A 26,973-nucleotide genomic window follows, 5' to 3' on the forward strand; every position below is an offset into this window, starting at 1 on the left:
ACTCCAGGTGGTAAATTAAAAAATTCATGAGCATGGCTGGAATAAAAGATTTGGGAATGACTTGCTGTTCAGGAGAAGCTCGAAGAATAAGAAACACCCCCCCTGTGGTATTTATTGACTTCCAAAACTGGTAGCCGATGTGAAGACAGAGTGCATGGAGCAGGTATCCTCAGCCCACCTTGTGATTGACTAAAAATGTCTTTGGCAGTTCTCCACCTAAATAGTAGATTTGCTTTAGTCAACTAAAACTGATTTTTAAAATTCGTGACTATCTCTCTCCTACCCCAGTTTCTTCCAGATAAATGAACCCTCTTCCTGGCCTCAAACACATCAGCTTTTATTTGGCCTCGGGGCCTTTGCACTTTCTGCTCCCTCTACTCAAATGCTCTTCCCTAAGCCCTATGCATAGTTAGTGTTTTCTTATCCTCTGACATCAAATTAAATGTTATCCTCTTAGAGGAATAATCTAGAACACGCATCAACAAGCTGTGACCCCCTTCTCTAATGAAGCTGCATGACAGCATAACCTCGTGTATTCATTCATTATCTGTGACTATTTCCCTGCTCCAACTTCAGAGTTGAACAGCTATGACAGAGACTATATGGCCCACAAGGCCTAACATTTTTATTATCTGCCTCTTTACAGAAATATTTGCCAACACATGATGTAGAAGAATATAATACACATTTGTCAGTGTGGAATAGTGTGAAGACCATAAGAACAAATCATAATTCTACCACTCAGCTCACTAAGTTGGGAACATTGTTCCATCCATCAATCCCTCTGAGCTTCAGTTCCTCACTGATAAAATAAGATGAACAATTACACTGAATATAAGTACCATGAGAGCAAGAACTTAATCTGTTGTACTCTAATACCCAACACAATGCTTGGTGTTTTGTAGGAATCTAGCAGATTCATCTCAAATATATTGCTATCTATATCATAACATTGCTATAAGGATTACAAATAATATATGAAGATCATTTAACATATTTCCTTGTATATAGTGAGCTCAAAATAACTAAATACTTAGACATGTTCTGAGAATATTCAGGTAGCAACATATAGTAGTAGTTGAATAAATGGGAACTCAAGAAAAAATGTTTGGAACTGAAAATATAAACATGGATGTAATAGACCCAAGAGACGAAAATCACAAGAGGAGATGGGTTCTTGAGGCTAAGAGATTTATCTGAGACATAATTAGAACAGGATGCATACTATTCAAGGCTCCCAGGATATCATATGCCTGGGATCTCCTTAGCAGGACCTAGGATGTCAAGCCAACAGAAATCAAAGCTTTTGTGGGGAGAGGTTGCAGATTTTGGCTAGTGCCAGGTAGGAAGAAAGTGCATCCACAACCCTTATCTACCTACAGGCTGAACACTGGTCCAGGGTGAGCAGGGGAGGGGGGCAGTGCTGGGTCCAGTGAGTTCACCACCATGATGTTCATACCCTCTCCCATCTGTTCTGTTTTCTTCCCCACCTCTCCAGAGCTAGCATCAGTCCTCAGATAAGGAAGCATCGCTGAGTACATTGTATATTCACAACGTTAAAGAAACAAGATAATAAGATAATGATGGATGCAGAAATCCTCCAAGGCTTCTAGATGAAAAAGAATATATATGATCATGTGCTAATGCAGGCCCTCTAGGATGCCTCAAATAAGTGGGGTCAGTGTTGGGAATGGTTTGACTCATCGTATTGAACTATTTATCCTCACTGGCTGGTGGGCAGCCTCACACCAATCACCAGCAGCCCCAGCTCTGATGCCTTTTTCTTTATGAACATCTGTGGTCATGCAGCAACCTAGGGTGGAATCCTAAGGAAGCCCTGAAGAGACCCATAGCACCTCCTTTCTCCTGCCTTGGGGCTTCCCACCTGCCTAGATCATCTCTATCTGCTCCTCTGGGTCTCTAGTGTCTTCTTACCAGACCCCTAGGATCTCCTCCCTATGGTCACCTAAATCCCTGTCATACCCAGTCACATTCCTGACCTCTCTAATTAGATTCCTCTTTCAGGGGGCTGCAAGATCTCTTGTCTCTCCTGCTGTCCATATGCCACTGGAACAAAGAGAGCATTTTGTTTATTTGCTTATTTTTTTAAAGAAAGAAAGGACAGAACTCTTTCTCCAAAGTAAAACACACACACAAGCACACATATTCATACACACACACACACATACTCTTTTTTGCTATAAATACATCATCTTTCCTTCAGCAACTATTTCTCAGTTTTGAGGCTACTCCTCCCCACTTCCAATTCAGTCTGCTTTTAGAGAAGAAATAAATATTCTCCTTTAGCATCTACTTATCATTTGTAAGACAATTTTTTTTTCGTTTAGAAAGAAGAAACTTTGAAGTCTATCTTAGAAAAGAAATAAATATTCTCCTTTCCAAAATGCAAATATGTTCCAAAATGCGAACAGCCAAAATATGTTGGGGGTTGGGGAGAAAGGTTCCAGGAACTTCACTAGGTTTATCTTTATGAATTATTTAAGTTGCATCTGTTGTATGTCCTCCAACACAAACCATTCTAGAAATTTCTGAAACAACATTAAGCCAAGACTTTTTGACTACAGACTCAAACTTATTTCATCACATGTACATTACAAACAGAGAGCTAAAATTGTTTATTTAAGGGCCCAAAACTCATTTCACCTAGCAAGTGAACACACCCTCAACTAGCAGAAGATAAAATGTTAGCCTTGAGGAGGACAATATGCTCTACTCCCTAGGCCTTAGTGTATTGGACTATGAGATTAAACACCCGGCAGGCTTGAGAATTTAGGCATTAAATGGATCTGACCAGCATTATAGGTACATTTTTAAGAGTGAGTCAGCTGAAAGTTGGAGAACAGTCTTTTTTGGGATTCAGAGAAAATAAACAAACCTCCTCAGTTTCCAGTCTAAGTTGCCTGTTCTATTTTGAGAGAAGAAGCCTATAAATCTCTGAACTTTTATGAAGAACATTTACTGTCATTTGAAAGTGTCCCTTCCATTCCAATCTATTCTGAAAGCATCTTCCCTCCACCATTCTGCTTTAGTAAATATTTATACCCCAATCATCTCAAGTCCATTGGACTCCATCACATGTGTATTTCAATTATTTAAAATCAGGATAGCATCTCTTGGGCAGCTAATGAAGTCTCAATAGATATACATTATTGAAGCATATTGTTATTTATTCACCTAATAAATCAAGTCTGTTGGGGAAAGTAGATGCAATTCAGGCACTAGAAATGAGGAATAATGATGGCATAGATCATTTCTGAATCACTCTAGCCCATTTTACAGCCTGCAAAACACACTGAATTCTATAAAAGTGACGAATGACACAACATTGTAATAAATTGCTATAGTTTGTGCATTGTGTATTGGAGCTTAGAATCATATTGAGGCTCTCTGCCAAAAGGGTGAATGATGAATTAAGTATTGAAATCATACTCTGTAAAAAAGAGTTATATATTTTCCATTTATCTTGATTTGTTATATGACATCATGTGCTTAAGTATATGTAACCTCTGCAAATTGAGTTGATTTAATATTAAGGAAAAATTGTTACAAAGGAAAATTTGATATGTTTGAAATTCTTTATTTCCTTGCTATAATTTTATAAGACTTTTAAATGCTCCATGGATGCTTAATCATAGTAAGACTTTTTTGGGTCAAATTCCCAGAAATATGCAGTAACATTTACAGGGCTTATTAAAAATGAATATGCTATATCACAATTAATATTAGTTTATCATCTAAATTAAAATGTTTGCATATTAAGAATACAGAAAACTTTCAATTAAACATTAAATATAAATTAATATAGTCCCTCTACTCTGAAGGGTGAATTTAGACTTTCAAACTAATGGAGCGAGGCATGAGTATGTCTTGAATGTATCCTAACTTCCAGAAATTGAAGTGCACTGTCTTTATTACTAGGAAAGAGTTATTGGAGGATAAGCGAGTATGCAAATAGTAATATGTTGATCTCTGCTATTTCTCTCTCTCTGTAGCAATATGGCTACAAAGGGATTAAGAAGTCGAGTGACCTCCAGGCTGACATCATCACTTCCTGAGCACATTACTTGTTTTTTCCATAGTCATAGAGCAGTGGCTTCATTTATGCATTTGTTTTTTCTTAAGTTTGCTTGTGGTAAACTTCAGAAGGTCAGAATCTAAATATGAAAGTCTGAACATTAGTCGCATAAGAGTCAGAGGAATGAAGTGAGGAAGTGAAATGTATCTTGGGGGTGGCCCTCTTCTCTGAGAGCCCACCCAACACCGTGCTTCTGTCTGCTCTCTGCTAGTAAGCATCCTCTCTGCTGCATTAGTGAAGCCTTACTCAGTCCATCGCTAACTGGTCGCACAGAGTTCTCAGCAGCTCTGCAGTGAGATGGAAGGACAACAGAATTTGAAATACCAAGAGGTGAGGTCTGCCACTAAGTTCTCATATGTTCCAGTTCTTCCAAATGTATAAAATGGGCCCAATGATGGATTGTGTCCCATGAGGATTAACTGAGGTACTATATATAATCTTTACCCCACAGTTTTGAAGTGATACTCTAATGTGAGGTATTATTTTATTAACACTTTTTGCATCTTATCTTCTCAGTGAAAGTAAATCCTCTGGTTTGAATTCCATGGACCAGTCTATACATTGGGATTTTCTCTAGATGATGCTAGGTCACTTTACATAGCATATTTATTTAATTCTTACAGCAGCAGGGAAGGAAATAAATATTCCCTTTATTTAACTGATGAAGGAAGAGATTAAGGGAGATCTCCAAGATCACTAAGATAGCAGCAGAGGAGCAGGACTCAAGCCTGGAGTGGTCTGACAGCAAAATGCCTATTCTGCCCTCTACACCACATTGATTGTCATGAATGACTATTATTTATTTAGAAACTTAACATTTTACGATATAAAGTATTTGGCATAGTCAGACACTCACACAAATTTCAAATGAACAAATCAATAATAGAGGACATAGATTTTGCTCCCAACATTCTGAGTTCTCCATTTGTATCAACACAGTCCCTGCATGCAGAAAGCAGGCGGAGGGAGGAGAGGAAAAGCAGGGGGCAGAGGAAAAAATAGGGGAGAAATGAGGTGAGCAAGTGAAAGATGAGGGTGGAAAAAATGAGAAAAGGCAGAGGGCAAGAGAAAGAATTCCTCAGGAGTGATTTCTGTTCTGTTCCATGATGAACCTGTGCAAATATTTACTGCTTTCAGGGTTTGGTGAACTGGTTTTGTTTTTATTTTTATCACAATGAAGAAGAGGGAGATTTAAAGCTTTCTGCTCACAAGGTAACCTTTCTCCCATTTCACTCAATAATTTTATTCAATCTCAATTGCTCCTATTGCCTTCAAGGAACGTTGAACTAGTCTGAAATACATGAAATAATCAAGTGCATCTAAGTGCAACCCTCCTCTGAACTCAGTAGGGCCTCATCTTGGAGTTTATAGCAAGAAGGCATGTTGGCCTATTACTGTGGAAGGGGTCCTTTGTTCTGGTGCCCCAGCAGGATTTCCGTCCTGCCGAGATGAGCACTGTCTTTGCCTTCCCAACCACAGTGGGCGGAGTGATAGCATTAGGGCTCTGTTCTCTTTTGTGTTACAGACACTGGTTGTCTATCCTTAGCATGCCCAGCACAGTTCAGAGCATGAGATATGTCTTCAGTAAATACTTATTGGATTGGACTGAATTGAATAAGGGAGAAGAAATGAAGTAACAACTCTGTGTCACACACTGTTCACTTAACCTCTTCTCTGATTTTGTCTCCAGTACTTAAAGCATTCTTCCTGATTCATGGGTCAAGCCGCCTTCTCTGGATGAGGCTTCTTGCAATGGATTTTAGTTAAGTTTAGCACCAATGGCCATTAGGATGACAATGTAAACACATTTCTTCTCTGTATTTAGCAGATTGCTTAGCAAGATCAGCTGTCGCTCTCTTAGAGGAGTGAAAGCAGCTATGGAAATGAGGGTCAGGTGGATGGAGCAGCACACACCTCCCCGGTAAACGGGCTCAGCGTGAGGGTGTGTGATGTGGGAGATGCCTGACCCAGACATCAGGAGGCCTGCATTATAGTCTCAGACCTGCCACTTCTAAGCTCTCTGACTTCTTGCTCTGTAATCTGACCTCCTGGTGCCATAGATTCCTTATATTTAAAGTGGGTGTTGGTTAAATGTTTGCTGTGGGTCTGACGCTATGCCAGGTACATGCATAGCTCACTCAACTTCAAGGTGGTTACAGTCATTCATTTCATTCATTAATTCAACCAATATTTATGAAGTGCTTTTCTGTATACCAGGCACTATTCTGGTGGCAAAGGATACAAGATGAAAAAAATGGACAAAAAATTTAAAAAAGCTGTATATGGTGGTGGAAGTAGACAATCTCAAGTAAGATAAACTAGAGTAATGTGCAGTGTGTTTAATAGAAATGAGTGTTAAGGAGAAAGTTAACCAGGAAAGACAGGTTCAGAGGCCTTGTTTCAAGTTCTCAGGAGTGGAGGAATCTTCTTCTTTTTTTTCTTTTCCTTACTTTTTTTTTTAAGATAGCATGATCGGGAGACAGTCACGGGGAAGGTGATGTGACAGGAAGCCCTATGTGTTGTCCTACATCAGCACTACCATGCACACGACAGTCTGCAGGGCTAACTCACTCACTGCTTCTACATCCTGCCACACTCTCTCCCTTTGCAGAACATCCTCAAACCAGAGGCCCCCTACTTCTATGCTCAGTTGTAGTCCGTCTCCTGAATAAGGGCAACAAGAATGATAATGACAAAAATAACCTCATGCAATCGTATGGTGACCTTGACTAGTCAAGAGACCCTACGCAGATAGGCTCACACTTAGTTTTCAGTCCAACACCCTCGGAAGTGAGATAAAGAAGTCGCCACTGATTCCTGCTCTGGGCGTGTCTGAGCCTCTCTCCCTCAGCTTTCCATCCTGCCTGCTCCTGTGTGCTCTCTGTATCCCTGAATCTGTGTGTCTCCCTCCAGCCTTTTCCTTGGTGTGTAGCAGGCCACAACAGAGTTGTCATATTTATTGTCATTTGAGGCATAAATAGAATGATTTTAATAAAAAGATCAGAGCAGGAGAAGGAATATTTTACTTAAAGCTCCAAACAAACACACACAACTAGGTTGCTTTTCCTCATGTATGTGCTGCTAGTCTTGAACCTGAACAGCACTGCAAGGAGAAGGGTGTGTGGGAATAGAGTAATTTAGGCACAGAGACCAGGTGTAGATGTGCTGATTTTAACACTGCCTGCGAAGGTCTCTGGAATTACTGAGCAGAAAGTGTAGATTTGGATTACTAATTCTTATTCTTTTCTCCTTGTTATCCACACCAGGAGGCCATATGAGACAAATCCTGTGAGCGGGGGTAGAGCACCCATTTTTCTATTTGTTCTACATTTGGGCTTAAACTGCTACAAAGTCATTCCCTGAAGGGATTCTGGAGTAAGAACAAGTTGCAAATAAATACTCCCAACTTTGCTTTCCACCGCCTCAGCATTTTCAGCCCCATAAGTGATGCTCTGAACAAGCAAATGTGCCTTTAACTTAGCTCTAAACTATGTCCTGAGATGTGGGGGCTATTTTTAAAACAACAGTAAGGACCTGACAGACTGATATTTGTGGGGACACAAATTGCCTCACATCTCTTCTGACTTTGCCCCACAGTGAGGTCCCTTCACACTATTATCGTCCCCCAGGAAAATACATTTTGCATTGTACTCTTAAGATGCTGGCCATTTTTAGGCTGTGTAATGGGGAAGAGAATGTGGGTGGAAAAATAAAGAAGGGAAAAATGGCAAGGGCCCTGCATGGAAAAGAAAAACAAGCCAACAACAATGACAAATATAATAGGAAACAAGAGCAAAAGAGCAAGAGAATTAGAAATAGAGTGATAAATTACACACTCACATACACTCATACCTATCAATTATTTATCTATTAATGATCTATCTATCCTCTATCTATCGATTATCTATATATTTACATATGTACCTATGTTTTTATCTATCATGTGGGAGGCCAGGAGGGAGAATGGCATATTTGAACTAAAGCAGATCAAAATAGGAAAACTAATCATTGTATTTCATTTGTCAAAAGGGATGACGAGTTGGCAATGAGAGTTTTGTGTTCTCTTTGCTCTCAACAATTCCTCACACCACCGTGTACCTTCATCACTACCAGGCGCTGTGTTTTGGAAACAGGATTATGAAACCATAATATTTGTGAGAGAGTAGGTTTGTCACCAAGGCTTCCCAGGTGCTGGCAGATCCTTTTCATATAACGTTCTGAAAAGCACAACATGTGGAGCCAGGAGCCCTGGGCTGGAGCCTGGGTACTACACTTTACTCACAAGTAAAGAGGAAAGAATGATCTCCCTTCAGCTTCCGTTATCACTGTGAGACCCTTACATACAAGCAGCATGCCTCTAGAGGTTCAATTATCCAGAGATGTTTAGATATAACTCAAAAGAACCCAAATGAGACACTTTAGGGAGAGAGCTTAGCCAACAGGAGGAGGATGAAATCATGACATGAAGAAGAGGTAAAGAATTAGAGCTATTCAGGCTGGAATAGGAAAATGTCCTGGGAGGTGGGCTGTATGACGGGTGTGGATGGATGCCGTGGACAGGAGGAATTAAGTACATCCCCTTCTATCGTGGACTGGAGCTCCTGATACTTTTCACCAGGACTCATCTAGTGGACAATGTTTACAACCATAAGTAAAGGTGACTCTTAGCTGGAAGCTCCTTCAATAAGAAAGGTTTGGGGTAATGTGTAATCTCAGCCCTACTTGAGACCACCCCTCAACCCCTCCCAGTGGTGCTACTTTATACATGTGGAGGACAGGGCTCAGAGGGATGGAGGAAGCCAGAGGGTGGTGCATTACACTTCTACAGAAAAATGAACTTCCTATTGATGAACATCCTGATAACGGATTGAATTGCTTTTTTAGGTAGTGAGCTCCCTGTCACCCATAGTGTTCAAGCAGAGGTTTGACGGCTTTCTGGCAGGAATGAGGCTATGCTTTTATTTGCAAGATGCCAGTACTTTATAATTCTTTTGGAAAAAAGACTCCAAATTCTGTTAAAAACATTCTTCAGGTCAGTAAGTGTTCCAGAAGAATAATGGATGGGGTGGTTACTATGAGCAATATATTGTGAGTAAAAGAGAGAGAAGCTCCATTTCAGGCTAGATACAAATACACATGTGCACAGAGACTGCCAAAGGCATGTTGGACATGGGCTCAAGATCAACTAATAAAAGGTTCACTCATAAATAGTGTTCTGAGAAGGGAGAACAAAGACAGCATAATTTTCAATGTAAAAAGAATCCAGGTGAATTTTGAATAAAAAAGAAATTTATGCATTTTGCCCAGGAGGGAATTAGTTCTACTTAAAGGCAGGCAGTGTGCTAAGCACTTTACACACACACCAATTTTTTAAAATTCTTATGATTACCTGCTAGGTGGGTTGCTCATTAAAGAATAGATAAAACCAGGGTTCAAGCTTAGTAGGACACTGAAGAATAGTCCCTTTGCCTTTTCCCTGCTGGGCTCTGAAGCCCTGTTTACTCTTCCACCAATCATAGCATGTGACACATTGTACGGTAATTTTATACAATTGTCATCAATTGTTTGCTTATCTCCTCGTTGCTTGAAGACCAGTGTCCTTACTTATTCATCCCCATGTCACTAATACCTCTTGCTGATACCAGCATACAGGTGATTTTTCATAAATATTTGTTGAATAAATGGGAAAAAGGAGGCAGACACACGAGAAACAACTTTAGAAGGCAGAGGTGAAAGGGAGACTAGAAAAATGATTTTCAGAGCCAATGACATTCAGATCATCAAACATAAAGATTTCTCTTAAGCTCACTGTGATATCCAATAGATTGATCACTAGCTGCATGTAGCTATTGGACTTTAAATTAATTCTCATTAGATAAAATTGAAAATCTTATTTCCTTAGTCACACTTGCTGCAAGTGACCAGAGGTTACTTTATTGGAAAGTACAAATAAAGAACATTTCCATCATCACAGAAAATTCCATGGGACAGCTCTGAAAGAGAACAACAAAGCAGTGTAATGCTTCAGGAGTAATAGGGAGAAATTTTAAAAGAAGAAAATTCAAATTTGGCATGGACTAAAATACAGCAGGAGAAAAAGAATAGAAATGAAAAAATATCACAGAAGGAAGAGACCCTGCGGAGGAAAAACAAAACAGAGCAAAAGGAAAGTACTTACTTGAGAAGAAACAGACCAGTCTGGGTGCCCAAGTCTAACACAGGTTTCTCCCACTATCTGAAAGTAGACTACCATGAACCTTTTTGTAAACCGAAATGGCATAAACAAAGAAGCGATTACTATTTAGTAAAAGCAAAAATCCTCTTCAGAGTTTTTTCACTTAGTGAAAACAGGTGCTAATGTAAGTCTTTCCTGAAAGTGAAGTGGTATAAAGTGAACTTTTGGCCTATCAGGGGAAACCTGTAGTTCCTCAAACCCGCAGACCCTAACATCCATCTATCCTACACCCATTGTTTGCTCTGGCCCCCGTCGTCCAGCTGCGGTCCCACAGCCCTGCACTACGACCCCTCCCTCCCTGGCAGCTCCCGCCTGGGCCCTCTGTCACTCATCCTGTTTCTTAGTAAAGCCACCGCTCTGCATGTATCTGGCCCTGCCCTTCCTCATGCCTGTGTCTGCATGGCTGTGTGTCATCATGCCAACTGGTTGCACATTAAAGTCATCATGCCTGAACTGGTGTCCTTAACTTACAGTCAAAACACTGACAAGCATTTGACATTTCTTCTGTCCATTCATTCTCCCTCTCTTTGCTGTTCAACACCACCACCCTCATTTGCTCACAGAGCTGGTGACCTGGTTTCCTGTTTTGCTGAGGACATACAGACACCAGAAGAGAAGCCTCTCCCTACCACACCTACCTACTGTCCATAGACACCCCCCTCTTCCTGTTACTGTGAGTGAACCCACCATCTGAGGCCAGCCCTCCACCTGAGCACCGGACCAATTGGCTTCTGCTATTCAAGTTAATTGCTCCAGTAATTGTCCCCGTTCTCTTCTGCACCATCAACTTCCCTTTTCTATTGAGTTATTACCATCAACACACAAACATTCTGCAACTTCTTCCATCTTACAAAAATTCTCTACTCTTCTTTCATCCACTTACCTTAAATAGGTACTTTAGACAATCTTCAATAGACTGTCTCCTTAAAAATCACTTGTATTTCCTCTCTCTTGTCTCTCCTCTCATTCTGTCATAATACCAAATAAATCAGGGTTTCTTTTCTACTCCTCCACCCAAAAGGACCTTGTTGAGGGACCGTTAACCTCCACAGATAGATTTAATGACAATTCTTAACCCTTATCTTAATTGATCTGTCAGAAACATTTGGTTCAGAGGATTTGTTCTTTGCTTCTCGAAACACCTTTTTTGTTTCTTCCCCCATTTTACTTCCAAAACACTGCACCCTCTGGGTCTTTCATTTCGCTGATTGCTCCATTTCAGTCTCAGTTACTGATTTCTCCTTTCTGGTCAGCCGTCATTCGTGGCCTTTATTACCATCTGTGGGCTGGTGCCTCCCAGTCCCTGTCTCCATCCTGCATCTCTCCCAGTCCTCCAGACTCACCCACCCCACTGCCTTCTCTCCTTCCCACTCAGAGGCCAGGTAGCCGTGCATCTCCACATGTACTCTTACTGCCACCCCACTCCTTTCAGCTTATAGCACCTCCTCAACAGCTGGAGTCATCCTTGCCTGCTGTCTGTCTCTCACATCCCACAAACAACCCATCTGCAAATCCTATTTTATTTGAGGCTCTACCCTCAAAATGCTCCTGTGATCTGAGTACTTCTCACCACCTCCACCCTGTCTGTCCAGGTTCCAACCAGAATTATCTTTCACACACTATTACAACTTCTCTCTAACAGTTCTCCCTGCCACATGCTTTTTCTCTGTGGACACTTCACCCAGAAGCCATAACAGTACTTTTAAAACAAAGTCAGGTCATGGCTCATGAAATTTCTCTGCTCACTAAGCTCAGGTAGCTTTCATCCAAGGCAGTGAGAGCCCAGATCCTTACACTGGCCTACAGACCCCACAGAATCTTCACCCACCCCTAAGTCTCGACACCTGTTAGCTTATTATTCTCATCTCGTGCTTCTCCCCCTTGTATTTTGTCCACAGCAGGAAAAGTGACATCCTTGTTGTCCTTCAAACTTTCCAGACATGCTGTCAACTCGGGGCACTTGTACTTTCTGTTGCCTCTGCCTGGAATGTTACTCTCAGATATTAGCTTGCCTCAGTCCCTCATTTTAGATATTTATTAAAATGTTGCTTAGAATGGGATTCTGAGAGAGAGGAGACCAAATGTAATTTTTTCCCATGTTACTAATGCATTAGGAACATGTATAGCTGTCAGGGAGCTGAGTAGATAGAAGAAGAAAAACATCCAGAGACAGGATTTCCATTTAACACTCATGTAGATTTTGAAAAATAGATGATGTATTAGTTGGATGATAAATTCTAACAAATCTTATCTTAGATTATTTACATTTTATTGTATATTATAGTGTATATATATGCTATATATAAGTGTTATATCATGTTGAATATCATACATACCATATAAATGGATGACTACTCTCACTCAGCTCCCTCCTATTCAAGCACACACACTCACACACACACACACACACATACACACAAGAAAAGGATCAACATAATTAAAGAGTAGGAAACTTTTCTCACTGCTAAAGGAAGCACTAGCCCTTATAAATAATTTAATTTTATAAAAAGAATAGAACTAGAACCAAATCTTGACTCTGTGGTTAAATACTTTGAGTTGATCTACTCATATAGAATTTAAGGTGCTTATTTAGATAAATATCCTAACAGTTTGGAACAAAATCAACAAAACATGATATGGTCTGGCAGACATTAGACAAGTTGTCTCTAGGAAAGAAAATGAAATGATTGCAAAATAGTAGACAAAAATGGTATCTATCATTCTGCAAGAATAAGCAAAATTAATTCCTTAAAATCTCAGAGAGTTTGTAATGGCATGAAGAAGATAAATAAATTGCTATTAGAACATGAAAGTTTAGCAATATAAGAAAAATGATATGAAGAGACCGATTTCTTCACCCCGTTCAATCTGTCCAACTCTGGTGACATGGGCTAAATTGGAGCTTTAGCATGAACTTTCAGGGAAAGGACTAAAACCACAGCCAGTGATAAATGTCTCCTGATATTGGAGTCTAATGAAGGAGAAGAAGGAAGAAAACTAACATTTGTTGAGAGGACACAATGTGCCAGGCATTGTGATTGGCTTTTAAGATGTTACAGTCCTCAGAGCTGATCCAGGTGGTAGATAATGTTCTCTCTTCTTACTGATGAAGAAACTACAGTTTGGTGGTCGGGCTGAGATTACTATCAGGTACTGTTAGATATAAAGCCTGTGCTCCTTCTACTCTACCATCCTGGAGAATTTATGGAACATCTGAAGACATAAAAGTGGAAACTACAAAATTCAAAGAACAAATAAATAAATTTGTATGTTAGTAATTAGGGAGAATGACAATAAATAAACAAATAAACAAATATCAGACCAAGTCTAGCTACGATAATGACCTAGAAGCATTTTAGAGTGTGGAAGAAAAGAAGGTACTAATAATCCACATAATGAAAAGGGGATTAGGAAGGATGATTCTGAAGGAACAGCAATGACTGATGTAAAAGTTCTTTATAGGCCAGGCTGGGGAACAAGAGAAGTACAGGTAAAGGGGCAAGGCCATGGTCAAAACTATCAAAGAGAGAAGCAGGAAATAATCCAAAAGCAGGTTTGTCAGCTCAGGAAACCACGAGTAAGACTATCTCTAGAAAAGAGATATCGCTCTTGGGACTTGCTGATCTAGTTCTTATCTTTTAGAGAGTTTTGAGGACAGCTAGGACAACTGTCTTCGTCTTCTTAGACCACTGCCCAGGTAGGAAAGCAGACTCACATATGGAAGGGATGCAGTGAGTAATTCTTGACTGTCGGACTGACAATGTCAACAATGATGAGAAAGAGGATGAGCAGTAACTGATCTTAGCTGGAAAGTAATCTCAGTGTTTGTTTCAGAAGTCCTCTGCAAAGCTAACATTCCTCAAAAAAGTGGCTGGAAAGAGGTGATCGTTTGCTGGGAAATCTCCACTTTTCCAATGGAGGGAGGTATCCAAGAATGTGACATTTTATTCCAAGAGGACCCCAAGCATTATGTTTTGATGGGAAAGAAAATGAAAGTCCCAGGGCCTTTTTGGGCCAGGGACAGTAGTGTCTGTAAAAACGTTAATGGAAGGGAACTATCCATATATATATATATATATATATATATATATATATATATATATATATATATAAAATATTTTATACATTATTTAAAAATATTATAAAAATATGTTTTAAACTAAAGAAAGGGGCTAATAACTATTCATCTACTACTATGCGCTATTTCCTATTTCCCTCACTTGCATTATTTTATTGTTCTTTTTCATAAGTTTCTACTCATAAAATTAATAGAATATTCATGTTTGCTCAAAATTGCCGAGCTCACACACTCATAATGGCTGACCATCTGATTACACCCCTGACCAGCTGGCTGACTTTTGTCCCTACTCCTTCTACTGGACCAGACTGCCTTAGATAACAGGATTAAAGATGAAGCAGGAAAATTGGAAAGAAAAGTTCAAGAATATCAGAGATGCATGATGATATAATGGTTGTGATGAGCCAGTGGTTGTGATATTAAAAGCATCACTAAAATTATTTGGGATACAGATGAACTGGGACAAAGAAGAAATGTCTTGTCACCAATCTTCTGGTTACATCCAGAGTGATGTTCTTAGCGGGAGATGTTCCTAGTCCTTAGGATGGTTGTGATAACAGGATACCAAAGTCCTGAGAAAAATGAGATGGCACACTCAGTGGGGTCAAGTAAAGAGAGTCTTATGAATGGACTTTTTTATAGAGGTGTGGGAAGGGATAAAGGGTAGTGAAATTCCCAGAGATAAACAGTAGTACAAGTGACCCCATAGTTTAAGGGATGGTTGTATTAAACGACGATTATTGCATTTGTTTATGTTACCACCTGGGTCCTGAAAAGAGGACGGGAGAGAATGGTGTTATTGGAATTTAGTAACAGCTGTAGCTTTAGGAGTTTGCTGGAAAGAAGTTGTAGTCTTAGAGGAACTCAGCCACTGCAGAAACCCCAGGCTGTCATGGAGGGACCTGGAGACTGTGGATCAATACCCCTGCCTTTCTCTGGTTCAACCGTAGATCTCCTACCAGGACAAGAAAGCTTGGACAGTTCATAGAGACTGTCCTCTTAGGGCCCAGAGCAGGATGGAGAGGATAGAGAGATCTGCAGGGGCAAACCAGAAAAGCCAGCAACTGCAGCTGTACTGTCATGCATGAGCTCACTCACACCCGCTCTCCCCAGCCACCCCAAATAAAACAACACTAAACAAAAACACAGCACCTGCTTTGCAAATGCAGGTAGAAGACATATCCTTTGGCATATATTTCCAACAAAATGACTCCTCTGTGCCATCCTATATAGGAATTCTACAGATACTAATGGACAGGGGTCCAAGTGCTTTTCTCAGAGAGGGATGAGTAAAGAGAAGACCATGCGAGAGTAAAAAAAACAAAGCTGACAGATGACGTGGTAAAAGGAGCACAGACATTAGGAGGAGGAGCAGGCAAGTTAGGGTTACAGAAAAAACACTGCATGACATTTTGTTAGGAAGAGACAAAAAAAAAGGATCATGATCTGGGGATAAAGTCTCTGGAGCTGCAGAAAGATGTTGTTTATATTTTTCCTCCCTGGTCTCTGCAGCAATTTTCATTTCATTCCTCTGAGTGAGGAAAGTGGTCTGGAATAGCGACAAAGACATTAACTCATTTAGACCTCACAACAGCCTAATAAGAATAGTTTCATTAGCCCCACTTTATAAATGGGGAAGTAAAAAAAATCTGTCCAAGAATACTTATCTGGTAATAAGGTCAAGATGAGAATCAAACTCCTTCCTGCCAGTTCCTTTGGCCAACAGGCTTTCCTGCAGAGAACAGTGGGAAGAGGGCTAGCCCAGCATATAGACTGAAAGCAGAGAGGGGTGGTCAGTATCACCCACCAGAGGGACACCAGCTTCCAACAGAGTACTCCTGTTTGCTGCAGGTGAATGCAGTGGGGGAGGCCCTTAGGAAATCCCAGCTAACACTACTGGAGGATGAGGGGTTCTCTTTTGGCACACGTCCCTGAGACCCATGACCCTATACACTTTGACATGATTTCATTCTTAAAGTAACAAGCATGATGGAAACTGTTTTAGTTTGCTAGGGCTGCCTAACAAAGTACCACCAACAGGTGGCTTATTGTCTCATGGTCTGGAGGCTAGAAGTCTGAGCAAGTGTCAGCAGGGATGGTTCTTTCTAAGGGTTCTGAGGGAGAATCTGTTCCAGGCCTTTTCCCTAGCTTCTAGTAGTTTGATGACAATCTTTGACTTTTCTTAATTTGCAGAAGCATTGCCCTGCTCTCCGCCTTTGTCGTCACATGGTCTTCTTCCAGTGGGGATGTCTGTATCTGCGGTTCTCTGTTTTATAAGGACATGGGTCATATTGGTTTAGGGTCCATCCTAATGATCTCATCTCAACCACATACATCAGCAACGACCCAAATAGGATCATCTTCTGAAGTACTGAGGCTTAGGATTTCAACACATTGAATTCGTGGGGATTACAATGTAACCCATAACAGCAACTTATAAATTTGTCAATAGGGTCTAAGAGGAATGTGTTCATAAGTTTTCATAAAGCTGAAGATCCAAGAAAGAAAATACGAATGAATAGGGAAACCATGCACATTTAGACTATTGTTGTGAGAACTGTGATAGCCAGTATCTGTAAAAATGTAGTTGGCTTTGGTGCTGAAAAATCAATTACATGACTACATATAATGTGCAAATACATTTTATAATAACCTCTGAGAATCAAATGAGATACCATAGTGACACCACTTTGCAAGCTATGTGCTATTCAAATTAAGGCATTGATTTTGTTGTCATTACTATGTCTATTTATATAGGTAGCTTATTTTTATTGTACAATGAATGCTTATTACTTATACAGGCCATTTCTCTTTACTTCAGTTACATCCTGAATTAGAAACATATATATCTAATTCCTCCTTGGAAACTGAGCGCCTTCACTTTTTCCCCTTGATTAATCTGAAATATTTTTCCTAAATCTCACTTACATTCAATGTAAAGTCCCAGCACTGGAATGTTCAAATAGCCAACTTTAACTAAATAGCTCACCAACAGAAGTAACTTAAAATGTCTGCACAGTCAACCCATTGCCTGCAAGCCTGATCACACATGGATCAATTGGAAGCTGAGACAAAGTCAGATTTGGTTGATGTCCCCAATGACCTCTGGCTCTTTCTTTTTTGGCTACTGGCCTGAATTTTCTTCAGTCATAACCTGCTCCTCAGCTGACATATATCTAATACCCTTCAATTTCATTAAATTTTTTGCATAAAATAGAAATAGTAGAAATAGGTGTTTTTGAGTTTCTGCATTTAACTCACAGCTCAGATATTAAAGCACTCCTTTGATTTATGTAAAATGAAAACTATCTGTTTTTCTTGACCCTTCTGCTTTTCTTGACCCTTCCCTTCCCTTTGAAGTTATTGTGGAATTTGGCCTCACTGCACTGAGCCTTTAGCAATCTACAGGTGAGTTCATTCATGCAAACCTATCGGGTGCCCCTAATTTGTTATGTACTAGGAGACACAGAAAAGACTAGGTTACTTGGTAAGTTTAGGATTTGGTGGATTTCATGTTGTTCTGATTAATGACCAGGTCTCTGCAGTTTTGAGGAGGCAGAGACGTGAGGGCTGCACAGCTGGGCTCTGTGTGGGGACCCCTCCTGTTAAGAGAGTGGAGTTGGCTGCTCAGCACCCATGGTCCAGTGGCTTGATTGTTTTCATTTTGCCACAGCCTTGACTTTCATCAATTTTTAATTTTTTGGATTTTATAGGGGGAAATAAGGAACTATAATGGCAATCACTGAAGTCTTAAAGTGTGTCTCTCAAAAATGCCAAATCTCAGCTCCCCATGTAAAATATAATAAAGGCTTATATTCTAGATTAGAAGTTTAGAAATGAGTGCCTTGACATTTTCAGCCCCTAAGAGAATTCCCCACCACCCCTAAACTTTCCACAGAATCTATAATTTATAAGCAACGAGACATCAAATTATTTATCAAGCAGCTATGCAGAAGCCACCGTACCTTGGAAGTGACTTAACAAAGTAGGTTTAAAACCTGGCTGCTATCTTCAAGGCAGCTATGATCGAGTTGGGGAAATGAGACAGGTTTCTTTTCATGTCACCAATACAAGTCAAGGGAGCAGAGGATGACATGTAACAAATGAATAGTTCCCCATGTGACTTATTCATTTCCAGGGGTCTTTAGGGCCAGACTCTGCATCTAATCACCAACACAAAAAACACCTTTGCTTCCTAGAGCTTTAGAATATGAAGCCTCTAAGTGGGCCACCTGACAGAGTTGGCTTATCAGTTGAGAAACAGGAGTGACAAGGGCACAGGCAGCCCTTGCGATCTGACATGTGAACTTGCTTTCTAAAAAGCTTTTCATTAACACATTATGTGCCATGAAAGGCCAATGGCAGAGCTCACCTGCTTCCCTCCCTTGTGGGCTAGAGAACATTTAAAAGCTCTAAGTTTCTAACAACTTGAAGTTGCTCAAACTGGACAGAAGGAGGAGATTAGAATCACCTTCTGTGATGACAGAAAGTGGTGTTACCACTGAGTACTCCATCTTCCCGCCTGCAGAAGAAAATGTATTTTCTCCGTTTCAAAGGATTTCCTTCTGGATTTTCCCCTCCCTTTCCCCAGGCATTTGGCTGTGATAGGTTTGGTTTGACTGATTAATTTTAGTTCTTCTGCTCTACACAATGTAGACAGTGATGAATTGATATATTAAAGATGTGATTAATGGTTACTTTCTATTCAATGTAATTATCAGGTGATGGTTTCAATGAAAAATGTTAGAAAATGAAACTTCTCACTCCAGATAACTATCTACCACACTGTCTGGAAAGAAAAATGGTTCTCTATTTTCAACGTATTACTATGGAGCAAGGCAACGAGAGAGAGAGAGCACACTGTTTTTGTGAGTTTTGTAGAATAAGATGGATTTGGGAGAGCACCTGTCACCAAAGAAATTCTTACAGAGGAAATCTGTGGATAAGAAAAGCTTAAATTTTACCTTAATCCTGGATTATTTTACCTGCTCCTGCCTAGTTTTTCCAGTCATTTCTGGCATTTAATCCACTTTAGAGATTACTTTGGATTAAATCTCTAAATCATCAGATCTTTTTCCAGAAACTTCTAACAACTTCGCATCAACATAATAGGAATGCCAAAATCGTGAGCATGACACAGGACTCTGGAAGAGAACAAACCCTCTTTGTTGAACTTGATGTTTTAATTCCAGTCTTCTCTCTCAGAACTTGTCATCTTATGGTCATCTCTGGTGGCCTTATTCCTACTGTGTCAGCCTTCACCTTGCCCTGTTCCACCTGTTTTTAACTGAAGAAGCCTATTTTGCTTCTATTGAGCAATTTTATTTCAGCATTTCTGAAGACTTCATATGTTTGTTGTGAATTCTCCTTTGAACTTGTTATAACATCTGTTTCTAGCTCCCTTGCTAATGAGTCAAAGACAAATTTTGGCACATTTATTTTATGTCTGTCTGTATCCGTATTTGTGATTTTCCTGTTTTGAAAATTATCCTTTAACATTATCTACCCAGTTTTTAAAAATAGATTCTATTTTTAGAGCAGTTTAAGTTCACAACAAAACTGAGTGGGAATTACAGAGTTCCCCTATACTACTTACCCCTGTACAAACACAACGTCCCCCCTTATCAATATCCAGCACCAGAGTTGGTGAACCTATATTGCCACATTACAATCACCTTAAGTCCATAGTTTACAATGGGGTTCACTCTTGATGTTATACATTCTATGGATTTTGACAAACATGTAATGATATGTACCCCCCATTATAGTATCATATCACCTTACATGTGGGTGTTTTACCACAATTAAAAAAAAATAAAATGAGAGAAGAATAAACTCATTGCCCTAAAGGTCTCTGTGCTCTGTCTACTCATCCCTCCCTTCTCCCAGCCCCTGGCACCACTGATCTTTTTATTGTCCCCATAGTTTTGCCTTTTCTAGCACATCACATCATTGGAATCATACAGTATGCAGCCTTTTCAGACTGGATTCTTTCACTTGGTACTATGCACTTAGAAGTTCTTCTATGTATTTTCACGGCTTGGTAATGTATTTATTTTTAGAACAATATTCCATTATATGGATGCACCACCATTTATCTATTCATTCACCTACTGAAGGACAACTTGGTTGCTTCCAAGTTTTAGCAATTCTGAATAAAGCTGCTCTAATCATCCAAGTGCAAGTCTTGTGTGGACATAAGTTTTCAACTCATTTGGGAAATACCAAGGAGCACAATTATAGGATCATACAGTGAGAACATGTTTAGTTTTGTAAGAAATTGTATTCCAAAGTGGCTGTACCATTTTGTATTCCCACCCACAATGAATGAAAGTTCCTATTGCTCCACATCCTTACCATCATTCCAAAGCTCCCAAAAGCTATTGGTAGTGTCAGTGTTCTGGATTTTGGACATTCTAATAGGTGTATAGAGGTATCTTATTGTTTTAATATGCAGTTCTCTGATGACATACAATGTGAAGCATTTTTTCTTACATTTGTTGTTTGTATATCTTCTTTGATAAGGAGTCTGTCTGGATCTTTTGCCAATTTTTAAAAGGGTTTATTTTCTTATTGAGTTTTATATTTAGTTTTAATAAAAGCTACTTTGATTTTACTCTGACACAAAAGCTGAGAAAGAAACAGAGTATATATGTATATGTGCCTATGTGTGTATATTTTTTCTTTTTCTTTTCCTCTTTAGCAAAAATAATTCATAGGTAATAGTATACCTGTTCACACTGAACAAAAATGTAAGAATCACTGAGGGGTGAACTTCTTTGCCTAAATTTGACAATATCAGGTCACATGATACATATCTATTTTTTTCTAATTGAAGGATTGTTTATGAATATTTACAATAATAGAGCCAGTGATTTGGATAAAGACACTGCTTTGGAACTTCTTGTGGCCTGACAAATGGAGGTCTTAGGCTTTATTCCTAGACATGAAGAGTAGTTAGTTTGGTGAGTGAGAAACGGAAACTGAACAGGGCTGCTGAGGGAGTGCAGGCTAGAACCCTAGTCTCGTCACAAAATCTTGAAGGTTAGTGGGATAGAGGAGGTTCTGGAACACAGTATGATCATGACAGAAGCTCCTCCAGACCAGCTGCTAGCATTTAGACTGTGGAGAGAAATTTTCTGATTTACAGCATGAACTAAGGGAATATGTACTGATTTTCTGCTTCTGTGTAACAAAGCAACACCAGTTAGCAACTTCAAGAAATGCACATCTAAGATCTCAGCCTGGCACTGCATAGCTGGGTGATCTCTTCAGGGTATCACAGGGCTGAAATCAGGGTACTGGTCTCTCTGGAGGTTCTGTGGAAAAGGCCCCATCCATGCCCATTCAGAATATTGATAGAATACAGTTCCTTGGGGTTGTGGGACTGAGTTCCCCAGTTCTTGCTGCTGCTCTCAGCTTCTAGGGACTGACTGCATTCCATCACATGTGTCTCCCCAAACTTTGTCTCCCTCTTATTGAATCTCTCCTCCTAATCTCTTTGACTTGTCTGTGACCACTTGACTCAGGTTTACAGGGTTAATGTGATTAGTCCAGCCCCATTCAAATCATCTCTCAGTCTTAATGACAACTATTTTGGTGACTTAAATTACATCTGTAAAAATGCCCTTCCCCACAACACCTAGATCAGCACTAACTGAATAATTGGGAGGTGGCAAGTGTACATCAGGACCGAGGAATTGGGGAATGCTTTGGAATTCTGCCTACCACTGATCTGTAACTGAAACTCAAGTGAGAATCAGCTCTGTCAAGCCAACAGGCCCTGAGATCAAGGAAACGTCACTGCAGAGAGGCCATTTAGGGACAGACCAAAAACTACACCATTTCAGTACCACACAGTGTATCAGAAAGGAAGACAGTGGTTGCCATCAGAATTGGATTTTCTTTCAGCTTTTTGTTTCTATAAGGTCTGAACTCTTTTGAACAGATTTTTCTTCTTATAAGGTCTGAACTCTTTCACCATTTGGGGGTAATTTTAGGTTAGTAGGTCCTCAAGAGGTGACAGTGGGCTTCCTGCCAAAAGGACACATAGAAATTTGAAAATGATGTCACTCTATATTTGTATTGCAAATACATGCAGGAAGTTATAGCATTTAAACATTGATATATAAACTTGCTATAAAATCTTGCCCTATATAAACCCCTGATAATTGCTATATAACATGTGGGAGACAATCTAGTATAGTGATTGAGAACCTAGTAGAATTCAAAACCCCACTTTACTTCTTACTTTCTGCATGATTTGGGCAAATTTATCCTAAGTGTCAGTTTCGTTTTCTATAAATTTGGAAACATAGTACTGCCAACCACATATAGTAGTTATGAATAGTAAATGAAATACATCACATAAAGGGCTTACAGCAGACTTCACTTAAGTGCTTAATAAATGTTCTCTGTGTTGAGTATAATTTGTCTAGTTACTAAGCCATTCAGGTCTTTGGCCATTTTTTAACCAATTTCCCATCTTAGAAAATAAGTCTGGAGTTCATTCATTTACCATCCATTTGTTCATTCAATTATCCAACTCATATTTACCAAGTTTCAAACTAAGCAATGGAGATATCATTTAAATGAGAAACAATCCTTGGTCCTTGAAGGGTTTACAGCCATCATTTGTGCTCTCACCTGACTCTGTTCCCACTCAGATTTAAGGAAAAGCTTAGAACATAATGCAATTTTAAACTAGAGCAATAAAGCAATTTTCTCCCTTCACCCAAACACTGTAAGCTCTTGGGGTTTAGGGAAATTATTTTACACAATTTTTTTCATTCCATCAGAATGTGGCATAGTGGGAAGCATATACTTTGTGAATTGATTTAAATTAAAAATGTTAGAAACAGGTGTTATCTTTAGGAAAATAAGCAATAGTATTTACCAGTGCCAGTGTCTAATGATCAAGTATCATTTTAAATAAGAAACATGTTGATTTATTACATCAAGGTTATGGACCTAAAACACAAGTCAGAATGAAGCAACATTCACTACAATCTCTGCTTTAATGTAATATCTCTAAACAAGGTCCCAGGTGTTTTAAGCTGTGCTATTATAGCACAAAATAGCATACTGCTGACTTTCCCCCTATTCCTTCTAAAACAATGTGCATCTACTATTATCTCATTTATAGAGCAAATAAAAAGCCCTTGATTAGGTGAGTCAGTAAATAAGACCCATGGTTAAGAGAAGGCTGAGAATCTATCCTAACAATATAATTGAAGAGAACAGCAGGTATTTATTTTTATACAGAAGTGTCACTCACAACATCATTAACATTTGTGGAAAATTTTAATTTACAAAGATGATTAGCAAGAGAGAAATGGTTAAGTACAGCATAGGACAGTCTCAAGATGGCATAGTAGGCAATTTTCGTAATATTTCTGAAGATTTTTGTTGGCATAGCAAGAGACTTATGACATATGTTAAAGGAAAATAAAAACAGTAAAAAATACATGCAACACTTTCCATTATCATAATCACATTTTAAAAACTTTTTCTAAGTAAAAAGGCTGCTCATTATTTTATTTCAGTCAAACGTCATTGTTTCAAATGAGAAATGTTGCAGTGGTTGGTGTCACGGTAGGATTTGAAGGATATAGTCAAACTCTGCATAAACGTCTGGCTGGAAGCAGAGATTGTACAGTTAGGGATTTCTATTGTGTATTGTTGGTTGATACTCAACACCCACACACATCTCTTTCTATCATATTTTCTTATTCTACATAACTGGGAAAGCTAAAACTCACATTTCATATTCCCTTAAAGCTATGACTCTGGATGTGAATTCGATTCTGTCAGTTAGATATACATCTGTACTATTTGGAAGTAAGGCAGAGGTAATTTTCCTCCTTTTTGGTTGTATACAGAAACTGGAGATGTAAAATTTTATAGTAGCACCTTACTAGTGAGTATGCTGTAAATGTGGGTTTTGGGAGCAGTGCCAATTTCTTGATCCAGACATTGATATAAGTCTAAACCTAAGTAGTGGCTAATAGCAGAGAAAACAATCCCTCAAGTAGGTCCAGTCTATGAAGTTCTATATCATTCCTGAAGGCCCAGCCTATAGAACAATCCCCCTATGCCCCAGTGATGCTGTAAGCACCTGATGCTCTTTGTTAACTGAAAACACCATGAGTGGTTTCTATTTTCTGTCCTAAGCCAAATGAAGACAAATACAGGTTTAATGTGAATTCTGTAATTAAAGGAAATATTTTATAGCTTAAGTAGCATCATTGATCATGTTTTGTATGAGTATATTTTCAGCTCTTTCCCATCAGAAAGTACTAATGTTATAGTTATATATTCTTATGGGTATGGGGGAATGGATTGAGAACATGCTTGAAGATGATATAACTATAACTATTACAGACTCTAAAAAGTTCAGTCTATCAGACCAATACAGTGAAGAGGTGTCTCCTGGTGCCACAATTTTCTAACATAGAATTAATAGTTATAAGTACATATTCTGGAACACTGGTGCCTCAGCCAGACTGCCTTCTCTTCCTCTATTCCTATCTAACTAGACAGGATAATTCATCTATGGCTCCCCAGTCACCCTGGCCCATGTGAGGTACAAGCCAATCCCTCTGAGGTTGGAGAGGCCTTGCAAATCTAAATAGTTGGGAATATTGTCACAGTGGTTGGTGTCACGGTACAATTAAAAGCCTTCTTTTAACTCACATCATCAAGTATCAAGTAACTATTGGGTATCAAATAGGTGTTGAAGACCTGATGATGATTCAGATATGATCCTAAAATACAAGCAAACGAACAAAACTTAGTTTCTTTGGAGAGACAGGCACACGAGGTGGTGTACTAATAAATGTTTAATAACCAGCCTTCTGGGTTAAAAAAAAGTATGAATATTTACATATTCATAAGATCATAAATACTACTGATGTAAAGAAGACATTGTACACAATTTACAGATACTAATAATAAAATATGTGATGTTCTTTATTGGAAATATATGTAGCTAATTTTACCTTAAAGAGCACCTACATCGGTTTTTGGCTGAACTCTTCCATCCATAGCCAACTGATGGTTACAATCAATTATAATTCAAACATAATAACAACTGATATTTTTGATTATGTTAACAAGGAAGATGAATGGGAAGCAAAGATGTGTGTCAGAATTTCCCTTATTCATCAATGAGAGAGCAACTTTGTTCAATTGGATAATAATTTTCAAATCTTAAAAGATAATTTTTCCTTTTTTTTTTTGTCAGTGTTTGTCAGTTTCCATGGTATAAATCTTCCCATCATGGCTGATTCCAATCTTCTAACAGAGTTGAGAAGAGATTTGAAGGAGCACATAATTTATAGTATTTCCACCATGCATATAAAATAGAAACAAAGAACTTCAAAAGCATATATATAATAGTAAAATGTGATAAAATAACTAGGAGGTAGTGATATTTGAGCATTCATTAGTTTTTAATATAATTTATTTAATTGTGCTTTTGTAAAATTTACCTTTTAACAGTTGGCTCTCAAAATTCCTTGATTTTAAGGATCAGCCCTTGTGAGCCTGATCAGGGTAGCTCTATCTCACCCCTGGACATACGATGGGTGCTAAAGATAGAATGGAGCACAAAGAAAGATGTAGCCATTTCTATTTGAGGATGTCAGGAAATGAGTCCTGAAGGAGGAATGGATGTCAGTCAGGCAACATGTGGTGTCTGTGAGGGGGTGTCCTGTGTGGCAGAGGCAGAAAAGTCAGGGGCATGTACACCATGGCTTTTGTCAAGACCTGCTCTTGTCCCTTCTAATTAGAATGGGGTGGAGTCTACAGAGGCCAGGTTGGGAACGACTTTTCAAGTCAAACTGAGGAATCAGTATTTCCTTTTGTGATTCTCAGCCTTTAAAGAACTCTACAAAGAAGATATTTCAGATTTGCATTGTGGAACAAGGGTCACAGAGGCAATGTGGAGGACAGAGATGACAGGCAAAGCCGTAAGGCTGGAAGGCCAAGGTGGTCCCCGCACGGCTGAACCCTCAGTGCTGCTGTTGGTCCTCGTGCTGGTCTTTGGTCAGCACCCCCACCTTTCCTTTTAAGGATTTCTTTCAGATTTGATTCTGTCCTCAGCAAATCCCAGATCCAATCCCAAACAAATGAGGGATTTTTCCACCCATCCACCCCCGTTGATGAGGTTCAAAATGTTCCCAATCTTTTCTTAATCTATGCTGCCTTTAAAGAGCTGTGACCAAAGACAGGTTGTTAACTAGAACATCACGACACCTACAAATTAGGAAGAGGATTCAAATCAGGCAATGTTTCTTGATGTTATTAGGGAAAATAATATTGGAGTCTTCAAACATACTCGCTTCAATGGCAATAGTAATGCAGGCAGACAGTGTTGAGAAACTTACTTAGAGGATAGATAGAAAATTTAGTTTATTTTAATTATTTAAGACGTATGTAGCACAAACATATCCTAATCTTTTATAATTGAATGGGTTTACTTTTTCATAGAGTTCCAGCCCTTTGCTTTCTTTTTATAGGAAGTTGAACTTATAGATGAAGGACTTGTGACTTGTGGTGACA

This window comes from Manis pentadactyla, chromosome 8, assembly GCF_030020395.1.
Source record: "Manis pentadactyla isolate mManPen7 chromosome 8, mManPen7.hap1, whole genome shotgun sequence".
In the NCBI taxonomy this organism is placed as follows: Eukaryota; Metazoa; Chordata; class Mammalia; order Pholidota; family Manidae; genus Manis; species Manis pentadactyla.